The sequence below is a fragment of the Palaemon carinicauda genome, unplaced genomic scaffold, assembly GCF_036898095.1.
Source record: "Palaemon carinicauda isolate YSFRI2023 unplaced genomic scaffold, ASM3689809v2 scaffold124, whole genome shotgun sequence".
In the NCBI taxonomy this organism is placed as follows: Eukaryota; Metazoa; Arthropoda; class Malacostraca; order Decapoda; family Palaemonidae; genus Palaemon; species Palaemon carinicauda.
The window spans coordinates 261,468-271,016 of NW_027168749.1; positions in this window are offsets into that span (position 1 = coordinate 261,468).

Consider the following 9,549-nt stretch of genomic DNA (forward strand, 5'->3'; position numbering starts at 1 on the left):
TTAACAAGAAATTAAACCCATATCATACTTATACGATACTTACATTTATACGGTACTCTTAATCAAAATCTCATCCTCTGGCTCAAGATACATTTTTCACATTGATCTAAAGTTTTGTGAACAGTTTTATAAGCAAAGGCAAATCAAAGTTATTTCTATATTGTTTTGTAAATATATCATGCACTTTAAATTCTGAATATGTTGATAAAATTTCTGTTTCCCTTGATAGTTGATAAAATAAATCAATTTAACAATTTCCCTAATTGATTTTAAACTTGTGTTGTTTATTCTTTAATATCAAAATCTTGGATGAGAAGTCAGTTAGCGTCAAAGCAGTGCATTAAATTTATACAAGGAATATTTGACAGTTTATTTTTTCCGATATTAGGAAAATAGGTATAAATATTACACACACACACACACACACACACACACACACAGAGAGAGAGAGAGAGAGAGAGAGAGAGAGAGAGAGAGAGAGAGAGAGAGAGAGAGAGAGAGAGAGAGAGAGCGCATGTATATCTTAATAAAAATTTTTTAGTTCATTGTTAACCTTTGTGTCCCTGCATATATATATATATATATATATATATATATATATATATATATATATATATATATATATATATATATATATATATATATATATATATATGTGTGTGTGTGTATATACTCGCAACGATGACAAGGGTAGCCATTTCTAGTGCACTGCAGTACAAAGGCCTCAGACATGTCTTTATTCAGGTTGGGTTTAGCCAGTTTTCATGACCACGCTGGCCATTGTGGATTAGTGATTTTGGGAGACTTTCATCTGATCGCTCATAGCAAGCCAACCTAGTATGGGTAGCCCTGACAGGTACAGCTTTGCTGATCATGGCGTTACATAACCCCATTCCCCACGTTAAGGTATCCCTACTCAGAAAGTTATATATATATATATATATATATATATATATATATATATATATATATATATATATATATATATATATATATATATATATATCACTGTAATAGTGGCTGTTTATATTAAGCCATATGCCTACATTTGGGCTCTACTGAGAGGAGATTTCAATGGGTCTTCTCTGAATTGGTGGGTTCGGGATAGACTGAAACCACAGTCATGGACGTCTTGGTTACTTGCTATGAATCGACTACATATGCAGTTACACATATGTATCCTCTGCTTCAATGATATATGCATCTCTCTGGATAAAGTCTTTTCCAGGTCCTTCAATGAAGGATATTTTTGAAGTTTCTTGAAGAAGGTTATTGTTAGCATACATTATTAGTTAATACTATCTGCAAAACATCATGTATGCATCATATTGGGCCCATTAGTTATAATTAGAGCTTTTTACCTGTTAGCAAGATGAGTAAGAGGTGATACCAAGTTTATGGCTGCAGTGGTATCCACTATGAATCCTGGCTCGTCCAATTACATGAATATGATCTGTCCTTTAGACTTCTACAGTTGTATGAAAATTCCTACACTTTCTTAATTATTTTAATCAAATCCCCAAATTAATTGGTTATTGCAAGCATCTATTTTTAGGTGATATTATCTTCTTGGCTTATGGTAGCTTATTTAAAACGCCCCTACCTGTTAATCTCTTGGACGAGAGTTCAAGATCCACTTGAGCTCGATAGCTTCTAGTAGTGTTTGTAACCTCAACATCCTTGTGAGGTAAGGATGTGGTGTTAGGAGGCTAGCCTACAGGTCTACCCTCTGAGTCACCAGCAGCCTTTGCCTGGTCCTCCCTGGTTCTAGATTAATGGAGAAGTGACTAGGGCGTCAATCCTCTGCACATAAGATCAGCCTGTTGGGCATTATCCTGCCCCTAGTCTCTGCCATTTATGAGGGACCTTTAAGCCCAAGAGAATGTCCACACTTAATTTGGGTCCAGCCGTAACTAGGGGTACATTCACACCGAAAAACGAAGCCTTCAAATGCATGTTTTCATAAAGTTACTATGTATTACATTTTCTGCCATTTTCAAATACATTTACACAAACCAATTTGAATCAAGGAAAATATCACCATGATGCTTTATAATCATGATCAATAATATAAGAATAATTTTGCTCTAGAAATGGTATAACTTTTACCTCTGAATTAGTTGTAGATATCAATAATGATTAAATGAATTTATAATACTTTTTTGTTTTTGTGATTAACCCTCGAAGTACCTAGTATTACCTGAGTTGCAGATGTGACTTCCAACAGAGATTTCTCTGATTTTCAGAATGGCCCTTGTGCTTCAGTCGTTATTTGAGGATCCCTGTTTGGGAAAGCCCTGAATTAGGACCTATATCACGACCGATCACATTCAGGAAGTTCTTGTGCTCCAACTGCTCCTGAGGATCAGTATTTTAGGATCTCTGCTAGGCGAAGCCCCTGGATTAGGACCTGTGTCACGATAGATCACGTTTAGGACGTCCCTGTGCTCCAACTGCTCCTCCGGATCAGTTTCTGAGGATATCTGCTCGACAGATCCCCTGAATTAGGCCCGAACTCTGCTAAACAGTCTCCAGAATGCCACTGGTGCTCATGTTATTGTCCAAAGTAAAAGGAACAGATTGCGTGATGATGGCCTGAATGCAAGATGCCCAGCTGTTTCTCTTCAACGTAAATCCCCAGACACCATTAGATAAGGTTGGCCTTCTGTTGTATGCTTATGGACTGGAACATCTAGGCCTGGTCATGTGTACTCTTCTCTGATGAGTCGAGGTTTTGTGTTTCCTCCAACGACACACACCATAGGGTATGGAGGGCCTGTGGGCAATGTTTTGCTGAGTGTGCCATTGTTGAGCAGGAGTATTTCGGTGGTTCCTGTATTATGGTATGCACAGGAATGAGTGTTGGGGTCACCCAGACCTTCATGTGTTCAAGCAGGGGCCAATTGATGCCAGAATGTACTTGAATGACATTATTCTCCCTATTCTCCATGCCTACACTGATGTTGCGGTTCCTGATTTCTTACTTACGGACGACATCCCAGTAATCTATTTTGCGAGGCTGGTGCAAGAATGCCTGGCCACAGAAGTTATATGTCGATTGAATTGACTATCTGCTTGACCGGATCTCAGTCCCATTGAACATCTATGGGACCAGCTTAGGAGAGCAGGTCTGGGTCGTCAACAGCCTCCAGCTAATTCCCAAAACCACAGAGACCTCCTCAAAGAGGAGTGGAAAAGATTCAACCAGGCAGTCATAGATCACTTGATTCTAAGCATGCCATGGTGTCATGCTTGTATCCAAACTAGAGGAAGTCAGTCACACAAGGTACTGATAAGGAGCGGATAAGGATGGAACCTGTGTTATGTGACTTTCCTGTGTGGAAATTTTCTGTTTCATAAAGAATATTTTGTATTGTGTACCCATTTGTAAATAAAACTGTCTGGTTATTACAAAAATGTGTTTCAATTAAATTCACAAAGAATTAAACAGCTCTGCAAAAATCTCAAAACTTGTAAAAAGTCGCTCTAAGATTACAAACATAATTCACTTTTGAATTGTACTATATATATATATATATATATATATATATATATATATATATATATATATATATATATATATATATATATATATATATATCTACTATGTATATATATATATATATATATATATATATATATATATATATATATATATATACATATATGTATAAATATAATTTATTTATGTGTACTATATATATATATATATATATATATATATATATATATATATATATATATATATATATATATATATATATAGTGTATGAATATAGCAATGTATATAGACAGTAAAGAAGTAGATTAACATACTACCTTAGACCCAGAGTTTACAGTCCCTAATACATTTTAGGAGTATACATAGAATAGCTGAAAGGAACAGTTATCTTACATTATTATTATTATTATTATTATTATTATTATTATTATTATTATTATTATTATTATTATTATTATTATTATTATGCAAGCAGAAAGTCAGTTATCATTTTTTCATTAAACAAATTTACAAATCTTCTTTCAGTGAGACAATGAGGAAGAGCTAAGAAATCAAGAAAATTATAAGCTTGATGGAAATCCTCAATATTCCTCATGATTATGTCTATGAATTGGAGCCCTGTGGCCTTATGCTGGGCACTGGAAGGCCATTCTGCCTTTATTGATAGCTGTGAGGAAAACGCTGAAGCCGTTCTAGGAAGCAAAAGCTTCTCTGTTTGTATAATATCGACGCAAATGGTAGGAATTCTTAAGAAATTATTTGATCTGAATATCATCTATGATTTTATTTACTTCTTCTAAAAATATATCAACTAGAAATAAAAGGGTGGTAACTGTAAATATATAAAAGAATGCACTAATTAAAGTAACATTTCATCCATCAATTAAACATAATATATATTGAGTAGTGTTTACTGTTCCTATTTTGTCTGCTATTTACTTGTAGTGACGTCATCTCACTGAGATAGTTCACTGAAGTCTAGCAGTCAGGAGTACCAATCTATGAGACCTCAAAAAGCATTTGATGTCAGTTGATATGATTAATGGAGCTCTTATATTAAGACATGGCATTACAATAAATGTAACATTTATCCTTTAATATCCGTGATATATAATCATAAAGGCTTTTTATCTTAGATTAATGTGAACTCTAATGAATAGTTTTGGTTACAAACGTTGACGACCTTGCAGAGGGGCTGCCATTTACAAAAACTTAAAAGATGAACTTGAGTAAATAAGTTAAATCAAACGATCTCTTGTAAGATAAAAATTGTAAATTTTTCAGTGTCTGAGGTATAGTCTTTGGATATTTGCTAATAATGACCATTTATTTCCTCAAAATAAAAAGGACTATCAGATGTTAATGTTGGACATTCTGGAACCTCTTCGGTATAGAGGAATCCTACTTTAGTAATACCAGAACCTTATTCTTGAATAGCCTTCAAACATTTGAATAAAGTTCAAAATAATTCAGGATTTGCTTTTAGTCGTTGAAGAATTCAATATAATATTAGATTGCTAACTTATGTTTATCTAGAGATTTTTTGTTTATTATTTTGTAAGAGAAATATACAATAGTTTTTGCATTGAGTGACTTATAACTTCCATCGATTCTTTTTCCCATGGAAGATTTTCCTTATGATATAGTTTCTGTCAAAATGACAACAATTATATCTTCATAATTTTAAACATATTAGACTATGAGATATACGTTGTATTAAATATTCAATCTTCAAAGGAAAATACAGTACTACGTAAAATATATATCAAGTAAAATTTCAAGAAAATGAAGCGTTTTTCTCTCAATACTTAGACAAATTAAACATAAAACCTTAAATGAAGTATAATGTAAATTCAATAATGCTTAATACGTCAAGTTACTCCATAATTAAAGAAACATTTACAATATTCTTGGCTGTTCTGTTCGTTTCCTCACGAATTTTATCCTTTTCGAATTAATATTCCAGACTTATTGGACGGCTTAATCATATGGAATCTAGGGATAAGTAGATAAATGAAATACGGCATTGAGAGTAGGTCCAAAATTAATATCCTAATGATAATAATCCCTTCTGATATAGTGTCGTTTGCTGGTTGTTCCTTTAGAATTTAGATTAAAGGGTTTAGGAAGAATTATTTGTCCAGAATACTGCCTTTATCACTATATTGTCTTCATACATATAACAAGAAACTTTTGATAGTTATCTGAACCGATTGTTCTGATTATGAATATTTTGTTGTTATATAAGTTAAAAGCTAAAAGAATCTAATGTTTACATCCTTGGCAACTCGGTGATAAGGGCTGCAAACCTTTCGACTTTAAACGAAAGGGAATTATGATAAATATTTTATTCATGACCTATTTAGCAGGACGATGAGATTAGATTTTAAAAATATATATTTTTCGCTTTGTATGTGTGATTATCCACTTTCTCTAAATTAGAAATTTTATCCAATTAATTTGTTGGCAATTCTGGCCCCCTCCTGAGGTGCTAAATAAATTTTGTCAAAACTCTATACGAGTATATCTCTTTAAGATTATTTCATATAAGCCAAGATACTTCTTATTTTGACATTATTATTGTGTCAAATATGTTCAATTCATATGTTATTCATCTACTGTATGTAATAAATATTTTATATGTATTTTTAGATAAGAAATACGATAAATTTTCAGTTGATTTAGTGGACTCAGCCATGTTCCTAAAGGTCCCAAAAGATGGCCTCAGTGAGGTCATTTTGGATGTAAAATAGTGGAAAGAAAATTCGGCTTTAAGGAACCATATGGGAGTTACATTCCGATGTCCTTAGCCAATAGGAACACTCCATTCGGACAACGGTAAGGAAATTAGCCAATAGGAACGCTCCATTCGGGCAACGGTAAAGAAACATAGTCCTTAGCCAATAGGAACACGCCATTCGGGCACACTGTTAGGAAATAGTAGTTTGCTCTTTCAACTAGGCAAAAGTGACAAACACCAGTTCATGAAATACCATTAGAAAATTTCCCTTTTTGTACTTCCCTTTGAATAAATATATACAATAAAACTTTAATCATTATAGATATTATTTTTCAGTTATTGGAAGTACTAAAATCAAAATCTAATCAACTAGTTGAAAAATGCATATGGTATATTCCTCTAAACTTATGTTAACAATGTTATAAGCAAAGACAAATCAAAGTTATTTCTGTATTGTTCTATGAATATATCCTGTACTCTAAAAAATGAAGATAATACTTATTTTGAATGAACATATTAGAAACTTTGACTATAGTAAGTTTTATATATTAGTTATTGCGAGGAGGGTCATTATGCTAAGCCTATAAGTATTAATTATCAAGAGTTTTTTAGTAGCCCAAAAATGCAATTTTATGGTCGTTTATTAATTAATTTTCATCGTAAGTTTTTCAATTTTTTATTTTCGTGTCAATATATCATGCACTTTGAAGAGTGAATATGTTAAGCGAATGTTTTCTTTTTATTTTTCATTTTTAAGAGTTTATTCTTATCTTATGACTCTGTGTATGTACGCTGTATATATATATATATATATATATATATATATATATATATATATATATATATATATATATATATATATATATATATATATATATATATATATATATTTGTTTATATAATATGTTTATACATACATACATACATATATATATATATATATATATATATATATATATATATATATATATATATATATATATATATATATTAAAGTAATACTGGATGCCTGTAATACATGCCTACCTTCAGACTCTCCTGAGAGGAGATCTGAATGTGTTTACTCTGTAACATTGGATCAGGAACGGATTGAAAGTTCGATACCACAGCTATGGATGCTCTGGTACTCACTATGAATCCAATGCATAAACAGTTACGTCTTTTTAACTTTTATGATATTTGCATCTGTTGTGATAAAGTGTTTCTCAAGCCCATCTAGGGAAGATATTTGAACTCTCACACGTCTCGAACTGTTGACCTAACCGTGGCATGACTACTCGCTGCTGGGAGGAAGGATGCTGGTGACTGGTACAACACATGAACGCTCTACTGGGGTCTAAGCGATGTCAGGCGGGGGCGGGGGGGGGGGGGGCGGGCAGATCTGAACTTCGGTCTACCACAAAGCCAAAGCAAAGTCCTTCAAAAAGAAGGCAACTGTGCTTACTCCATATACAATGGGAACAAAACAAGTTGATAGAAGAATAACGTTATTGATAATAATCATTTTCATGTAATACTACCTGCTCAGAAGATATGCATCTCTATGGTCTTACTTGGCAGGTTTAGAAATATATTTTTCCTGCTATCGTGACGGGAAGGGAGTGAACACACCAAAGTTTGAGGTGTAGTGGTACCCACTATGAACTCAGAAATTTGCAGTTACAACCTAACTTAACCTAAACCTAACCAACATAGCTTAACCTAACTTAAACTAACCTAAATGTGATCTGTCCATCTAAATGCTCGACAGCTGCCAACAAATTCCTGCTCCTCTGTATAAAGTATTTCATATTCCTAGTTATTTGATGCTTGGAAACATTTATTTTCAGATGATATTACCTCCTTATAATGTGTATGTCCCATTTGGGTCCAACCGTTGTTAGGGGCACATGTGCAAATCAGGACATTATTGTCAGACTCTATTTTCAGGGGATATCACCTGCACTAAGGGTATACATCATTACCTTTGGCTTTATATCAATGAATCAATGGCTAAATTGAGTTAGTGATATCACAGGAGCTCATTCTGTTATTGTATTTGTGTGTTTGTTATGTGAGCTATTGCTGAGGCAAGATTGGATCATTTGTTATCATTACCACATGAAATATTAAGAAAAACTCCTCAGTAGAGAATTAATCAAGCTACTAACCAAGTTCTATAACCACTGTTAATAAATGTTCTTTTAAGAAAATTTCCAGACAAACGAAGCCTTAAACCCCTATTACACCTACGCACGGATGCTGCGGATGACTGCTTTGAGAGTACGGACGTAACAATATGGAGACATGATGAAGACAAGATGGATACAAGTCATCTTGCACTTGAAAAGTCTGCACGAGTTTTAAGGTCACTCATGAATGACAGACATAAGGAACATTGCAATGTCCTAGAGACTAACTATATATACACATGATCAGTGCCAAAGCCCCTATCCATTATGGGTAGGCTCCACTTTCAGGAGGTGCCAATCGTAATAAATATTTCCCAAAAATACACTAATCAAGACACGCTAATGAAATTTTCAGGCATTATTAGCACTATAATAAGGCATATCCTCTGTAAGTTTTATCATCCTACAGGGAAAATAAAGGATTCTATGAATAAAAATGTGAAAATTGGAAATGTTATTTGGTGACCGGTGAGAAACTACTGTCTTGAATTGAAATTCGGTCTGTAGGCATGTTTGTTTATCCACCTGGAACATGCACACAAACTTTTATCAAAATCGAACAGTAAATAAGCACACAGCAAGAAAAAAACGAACAATAACCCAAGCCGATGATGGAGCGAACCTAGAAATAAATATTCACCAAAAATATAAATCTTGATTTAGGGACAAAACCCTCTGTGTTTTTGTAGCTATTATGTCACTTGATAGCCTAAAACATCTAAATATTATATTACTTAAGGCATAAGAGCAGGACAAGCAAAGAAATACAACCCTCTCCCGATAAAAAAACCGAGAAAAAGCGATTTTTTTCTGATGCAAAACCTAACCTAATCACGGTAGAGACTGAAATTTTTGGCTGATTTTCAAACATTTCTATCTCTTCATACTTCTTTCCTTCTTGATTATCCCCCCCCAAAAAAAAAAAATAGTTTCGCTGCTTTCGAACATTGTCATGCTTATGACCGCCGTAAGTTTTGTGGGCTTTTGCATTTTCACGTGTGTTTGTTTTATTTCTTTATTTCACCTCCTTTTTCCAGTTCCGGATTAAATTACCAGAGATAAAGCTTTTCTAGTAGCAAGATTAGGTTTTGAAAACAGCTGATATTCTTGCCATGTCTTTCAAGAAAATTTAATGA